Genomic DNA, 8,083 nt, shown 5'->3' on the forward strand with positions numbered 1-8,083 from the left:
CTGTAGTCTGATTACAAGTATTTTAAAATGTAATCTAATTACAAGTACTTAATTTTTGTAATCTGATTATGTAATCCAGATTACATGTAACATTTATATGCCTGAGATTTTAAAGTAATAAATAATTAAGTATCACTTATAAATGTTCACGGTTCTCTGACGCTGGTTAATGGTCACATGACAAGCAGGCAAACAAATAAAATATTTTGTTTTTTAGTAAGTGTTTTACTTTGTTTTTGATTTATTTTAATTTTACATTTTTGTGATTTCACATAGCTTTTCATTAAACTCACAAACCTCCAGCAATTCCTTCGCGAACCTTAGTTTGAGAAACCGTGATGAAATATTTAATGCTTTTCTTGTTATTAATAACAAAGAAGGGAATATATTTTCCTTTCTCTTATTATCTTTATATCAATATCTCATTTAAATTTACTGTCACATGACACATACATATAGGGCCTTGGGGGTGGGCACACTGAATGGCATCCGGAGGGCGGTCTGTTCATTCAGCCTTCCCTCTGGTGCCAGTGCCCACTTCTCAATTTTAAGTTGCACATAGACATTGAGGGCTCTAGGGAGGGGACGAGCTGACACAAGCTTGTGGAGGGTGCCCCTCCCCTGTTTTAAAGCACCCCTGTTTTAAAGCACCTTAGAACAACACACACCAACACTACATTTGAGCGGGTGAGGTGAAGCATGGGGTCTTTTTTTTTTTTCTTTTATCTCACACCCCTGTTCTCTGTTCTCTGTCCGGGGCCGGGGGCTGTGAGGATGAGCTGGCCGCCCGGTCGGGGTCTGGGCTGGTGGTCTTCTCTGCTGCTGCGGGGACCGGGGTGGTCTTCCTGTCCCCACGCCAGAGCGAAGGGGGTTCAGCTCCGGGATCGGGCGCTGATTACCCCTCTGGGGGTGGTGGTGCCTGGATCTAGGAGTATAGAGTGCATATAGGGAGTGTGAGTGTGGGTACCATGTCCATTTTTGTGTGTCTACATGTGGGGCGAGGGTGAGAATATTCGTTGCGTGCATGAGGGTGGGAACGTATGCTTGTGTATATGTGTGCTTGTTCGTCTACGTCTATGTGTCAGGTCGGGCCTTAGACTCCACCTCACTCATCATCTCAGTCGACCCCCACCCCACCACCATGCCCTGCCGGTGGAGGATGCCGCCGGTGCGTTGGTGGTTTCTCGCGCCGGGGCAGGATGCTCGGGTGAGCGCTGGCCCACTCTCGGCGGTCGCTTGGCGGGGCCTGGCCCTACTGGCCTTGCTGGGCCCCGGTTGGGGGGTGGGGGGCCCTTGGATCTCCGGGCCCAGGGCTCGGTCTGCCCTGGTGTGGTCGGCTGCCGGCGGAGCCTGCGGGCTTGCCGACACGGCACCCTGGGGTGTCTATACTGTGGCTGTCGGATGTCCCACCTTCGGGCTCTCCTCTGCCCTTTTCTGGGTGGGGGCCGCAGTTGTCCCTGCGGTGGTTCCCCTGGGGGTCCCGTGCCCTGGGGGGCCTCCGGATGTTTGGGGCCTGGGTCTCTTCCATGCCTGCTTCATGCCTTGCGGGATGGGGCTGTTGTTCCCCACACACACACTATTAAACATTTACATGGAGGAACCTTATGAACACAAGCGCGCTCACACACACAGGTGTACACTCAAGCATTCACATTGGTGTAAAAACGGGTGCTCACAGACACACATTGTTCTGATCTGCTGTTGCTTCAAAACTTATTTTGTAATATTAGTTATGCGTGTTGCTCAATAACATTTAACATTTAGAATATATTGTGATTCATACAGATGTTGGTTGTTGCTGCAGTTTCTCTGATGTTGTGTCTTCTGTTGTTTTCTCTTTTAGTCAGCAGGTATCGAAGCAAATTGTCTTTTACAATATTTTTTTTTTTTTTCTCTCTCTCTCTATCCCCCATTCTCTGTTTTTTTCTCTCTCTCTCCCCCTTCTCTGTTGACTTTATCCACAATTTTTTTTTTTTTTTTTGTTTGTTTTGTTTTCTAATTCCTTTTTTTTTTTTAATTATTATTTTTATTATTATCATTATAATTATTATTATTATTTTTTTTTATTATTATTATTATTATTTTTTTTTTTTCTTTCTCTCTCTTGTTTTCTCTGTCCCCTGGTCTTGTCGGTCATAGTATGGTTAAATAAAAGGGTATATAAAATTTAATTAATTAATTAATAAAAAAAAATAAAAAAAATAAATAAATATATAAAAAAAAAAAGAAAAAAAAAAAAAGGCTGTGAATGATGATAGCATAGCTACACATACGTACTGTCATGTGTTATCTGTGTTACTGACAGGCCGGAAAAAAAAAAAAAAAAAAATCTAATTTAAATCAGCGAGTTAGGTCAAATGTAATCTAAAAGTAATCAAAAAGTAGTCTGATTATATTACCTAAAATGTGTTACAAATTTTTGTCATGTAATTTGTAATTAATAACAGACTACAATTTGTAAGTATAGCTCTGGATATAATTATATTTCCTCTGTGAGAAAGCAGAAGTGAGCAAACCGCTGACAGGAAACCCTGAGAGTTTAACCAGCGACTCCCTTCACCTTCTGATCTCTGTCACAGTTCTGCTAGGTCTGGGTTCTTGCGAGCCGGTCTTTGATATCACGGATCCAGCGTTTATTGAGGAATGCGTGAAAGGACACAACAAGCACCGGGCCACAAACATGCGCTACATGGTAAATATGGGGAAGTCGTGGCCTAATGGTTAGAGAGTCGGACTCGTAATCGAAAGGTTGCGGGTTCGAGTCCCCGGCCGGCAGGAATTGTAGGTGGGGGGAGTGAATGTCCAGCGCTCTCTCCACCCTCAATACCACGACTGAGGTGCCCTTGAGCAAGGCACCGAACCCCCAACTGCTCCCCGGGCGCCGCAGCATGGCTGCCCACTGCTCCGGGTGTGTGTTCACGGTGTGTGTGTGTGTGAGTAGTGCATTTGTTCACTACTCACTGCTGTGTGTGTGCACTTGGATGGGTTAAACGCAGAGCACCAATTTCGAGTATGGGTCACCATACTTGACAATACGTCACGACTTATATCAGATGCTTCCTGATCAGAGATCAACTGGTCTCGATGAAGTCTGTGGAGGTTAAAAAGGCTAATGTGTGTTAAACAGATTGCAAGATTTTTAACATGAACCCGTTTACTTCATACAGTACATCTTCAAGGTCTTATTGCGCATAATTTTTTTCTTCTTCAATAACCTTTTTCATGGAGGAAAAAAGTATGTTCACTTTCAGGTTCAGGCTTTTAAACCCCATTGTAGAATAAAATACGTCAAATATAAACTACAACAGACATCAGTGGGGTTTTACTTATATACTATATATATATACTAGCTATTTTTATAAACAGGATATGCTCATGCATTATCCTACTTGATTGAATCAAAGAGGATTTACACTTTTAGTTTAAGATTTTTAAACCCTGCTGTAGAATAAAATATACATTACAATAGACATCATTGTTTTAGTATTACTTCTATACAAGTATTTATTAAAGGGGTCATCGGATGCCCGTTTTGCACAAGTTGATATGATTTATGACTTTAGCTCAGCGTCATATCCAGAGGTTGTGTTTGGGAAACAGACGTATGAGTGCTGCCAGCGTTGCAGCAGAGGTTGAAGTGGTGGGGGGGTCAGCCTGTCAGTGCTCAGACCATACAGCTACAGTTCACTGAGGGAACTATGAATGCCAACATGTACTGTGACATACTGAAGCAGAGACTGGGCCGCAGGGCAGTATTCCAACATAACAACCCCAAACACACCTCCAAGACGACCACTGCCTTTCTAAAGAAGCTGAGGGTAAAGGTGATGGACTGGCCAAGCATGTCTCCAGACCTAAACCCTATTGAGCATCTGTGGGACATCCTCAAACGGAAGGTGGAGGAGCACAAGGTCTCTAACATCCACCAGCTCCGTGATGTCGTCATGGAGGAGTGGAAGAGGACTCCAGTGGCAACCTGTGAAGCTCTGGTGAACTCCATGCCCAAGAGGGTTAAAGCAGTGCTGGAAAATAATGGTGGCCACACAAAATATTGACACTTTGGGCCCAATTTGGACATTTTCTCTTGGGTTTAGACATTAATGGCTGTGTGTTGAGTTATTTTGAGGGGACAGCAAATTTACACTGTTATACAAGCTGTACACTCACTTTATATTGTAGCAAAGTGTCATTTCTTCAGTGTTGTCACATGAAAAGATATAAAATATTTACATAAATGTGAGGGGTGTACTCACTTCTGTGAGATACTGTATAAAGACAATTGCAACTTTTTAGCTCACAATTCTGACTTTTTCTGCTTTGTTTACTATTTTGACAGGTTTCTATTAATTCTGTATTTCCATCTTGCAATTTCCTCTGAATTCTGAGTCTTGCATTTTAGACTTTTTTTTCTTGCATTTACATCTCACAATTCTCACGACTCTTATTTTTCTGGAATTCTGAGTTTATATTTTGTAATTTAATTTTTTTTGCATCTCACAATTTTGACTTTTTTTACATCTTACTATTCTGACTTTTTTTTTTTTTTTTTTTTTTAATTATCGGTTTCCATTCTGCAAATTCTGTATTTTTCTCAGAATTATTTTTATCTGTATATGCGAGTTTATATCTCACAAAACTAACTTTTTTTTCTGTATTCTAAGTTCAAATATCAGAATTTTGGCACTTTATTCTCAAATGTTTACATCTCGCAATTCTATAACTTTTTTAAAATTCTTAATTTAAATCTCACAGTTATTTTCCCCTCATTATTCAAAGTTTTGAATCTCACAATTTTGACTTCTTTTTTTCCGAGAATTCTGAAGTCTTTATATGAAGCAACAAGAAACTGCATGATTTCACAGAATCTACACACAGTAAACGTGTCACCCATGACTTCTCAACAGAGGAAATTATCAAGGTGTATCTCCGTACAGAACAGGTGACTCATGCAGCGGCTGCAGACAAGAGACATGTGAAAACAACTTCTGTTGTAAGTGTTCGTATAACAGAAAGACTCTCACCCTTCCTCCACCCACGATGCACTGCAGCTTAAGTATCTCGACCTGATATCTCTCAATCAGCTAAGAAAGCACTGCTTCACTTCACTCACAGTTACAAAGGCCTGGATGCCACTGCTTTAACAGCTGTCTGTCTCTGCACTCAACGCTTTGATGTCAAAAGCCGATCATGTGGCACAAGACAAGAAAAAAAATGCATTGAATGATCATAGTTTATGACAAGTCTGCATTGTTTTATGTAGTGAAGAGAATGAAACCACTGAAACTTACCTAAGATTTAGAGACACTAAAAGTATTGTTTATGCCATAGAAACAAAAAATATGGAAAAAAGGTCATTGCAACATTTATCTCATAATTTTGACATTTTTTCCTCAAAAATCGGAGTTTACATCTTACAACAGTTTTTTTTCCATCATGGAATAAATAAAAAAATGCAAATATATATATTTTTTTAAATGTAAGATCTTTAGATCTAACAATTCTAACTTTATTTCTTTTAACTGTGACTTTAATTCTAACAATTCGAAACCTTTTTCTCAGAATTCTCACATCTCAAAATTCCATTTTTCATTACTCTTGAGTTTGAGGTTCAATTCTCACTACTTACTATGACTTTTGCCTCAATAAACTCCTAATTTGCTGCTTATTAATAGTTAAGTGTGGTAGTTGTTATAGGTATAGAGTAGGGATTAAGGGATCTAAAATATGGTCATGCAGAAAAAGGTATTAATATGTGCTTTATAAATACTAATAAACAGGCAATATGCTAGTAATATGCATGCTAATAGACAGAACAAAAAAGGTATTTGCAAAATGTATTTGTTTTATCTTGCAATTCTAAGATGACTTTAGCAAGTTTAGAATTGTTTTTTTTCACCACGGAATGAAGAAAAAGATAAAAACAGTAATTGCAAAAAACAAACAAATAGTAATTTATCTTGCATTTCAAACTTTTTTCTTCACATTGCAAATCTCACAATTATTTTTTTCCCCCCATAATGGATTAAAAAAAGAAAAAATGCAATCGCAATTCTCACTTACATTTTCTTTGAATCTTTAGTTTATATCAGCAAGTTTGAATTTTACATCTTAAAATTCAGTCAGTTTCCACCATGAAATTAATAAACAACTGTTAATTGCTTAAATTTTCTCACACATTTAACTTCTTCAGAATTACATCTTTCAGTTCTGCTTTTTTTCACAATGAGATAAAAATAAGATAACTGCATTTTTTTTTAAATCTAGCAATTATAACTTTTTTCTACTAATTGCAAGTAATAGATTCAGAATTTTGAGATTGCAGTTAATAAGAATCCATGTAGCTTATGTATTTACAAATACACAAATTTCCTATTTTGTTCCTATTTTTGTTAAGAGTTTTGATTCTGTTTTGGTCACCACTAAAACAATGCAACATTGGTTCTGAAGCAAAGCGTGCTTAAAATCACTGTAAATGCAATACAAAGACATTCAGACATTTGTAAGAGTTTCTGGGCAGCAGACTGATATAACAGTGTGTGTGTGTGTGTGTAGGTTATAACTGGACTCCAGACTGGGACCCTGAACTCTCCTCCTGCGGCTCATTGCGCCTGGCGGTTGTGATCATCAGACTCATATCAGTCCCGCTCATGTTTGCCTGTGTTTACTGACTACAGCGCCATTATAATCTGTTTGCATACGAGTGAAACAACCAGAACTCAACCGCAAAACAGTGAAAGTCCACATTCAGCTGAAGCCACAGTTCCACTGGGACAGAGAGGAACATTAACGCTCCGATGCAATAATAGACCATAAAGAATAAGATGAAGATAAAGCCTACTGATTGTATAATAACTTTGTATAATAACTCCTTAATACGTGTGCTATTTAATTTTTGGATGCTTATAGGAGTGTTCAAATATATTTAAAAATTATTTTCTATGGATATTTTCATGTTATCTTTTTTCAATAAAAATGTTTAAAAAATATTTTTAAGTTTTAAGTGGCATTAAAAAAAAATGTTGTGATATTTTGATGTCAATTGAGCACATTTCCTCCACAAATTCTCATTACTGTAACAAATAAAATCTACAAGTTATATAATAAATGTTATTACAATAAAATTCAGTTCACTGCCATTGATGCATTAGAAATCATGAACTAAAAATGAACCTATTTTAGTCATCTAGGTTAATTTTTTAATTTACTACAAATGCATTTTTAATATTAAATTGACGTTAAACTTGTTAATTAACAGTGAAAAAATGTTTTTATGATTTAACCTAGTTTAAGAAATGAAGTAAAAATGCTAATTTTTAATTCATATTTTATGCATTACGTTAACAAATGTAGTGTAAAGTGTCGCTTTATTTATTACGTGTTTATATTTGTGTGTATTGATTTTAATTTACTCCAAATGAAGAAAAAAACATTATTGTAGTACAGAAATAAGAATCTAATGAGAAACAAAAACATCTGGATACATCATGGTAATCAGGTGGTATTCATATTAAATATAAATTATATAATACATTATAAAGGTAAATATAAATTATATTTTATATTATAAATTATATATATATTTTTTTTAATTTGTAAGTAAAATATTTAATCATATAAAATCTATAAATATTTATATATTTTATAATAATATTAAAATATATTAGATGCACATTACTTATGAATAAATTATATATAGATTTAATATTAAATGTTAAATATTTTACAAATTAAGAAAACTATTTAAGATTTAATAAATCTATAAATAGCTTGTATTGATAATAATAAATGTATAATATATTTGTTTATAAATAACTTATTTATTGGGACAAATGTGCTTAAATGACAAACATATTAAATATGAGAGGCTTAAAATGCGGTGAAGTATTTTGTAAATTAGTACCTCTGGTTGTCCAGTTTAAACCAGTGAAATGGTGCATTTCATTTGCATTTTCATCATATAAATAAAAATACAATAAAAAACATGTCATAATGAACATCTCCATCTCTCTTATCTCCTACAAACTAAAGTCTAATAAATGATTGTGAGATTCATTTCAGGTTTTATAATGACGCTGACAAAATC

The sequence above is a fragment of the Barbus barbus genome (assembly GCF_936440315.1).
Source record: "Barbus barbus genome assembly, chromosome: 39".
Lineage (NCBI taxonomy): Eukaryota > Metazoa > Chordata > Actinopteri > Cypriniformes > Cyprinidae > Barbus > Barbus barbus.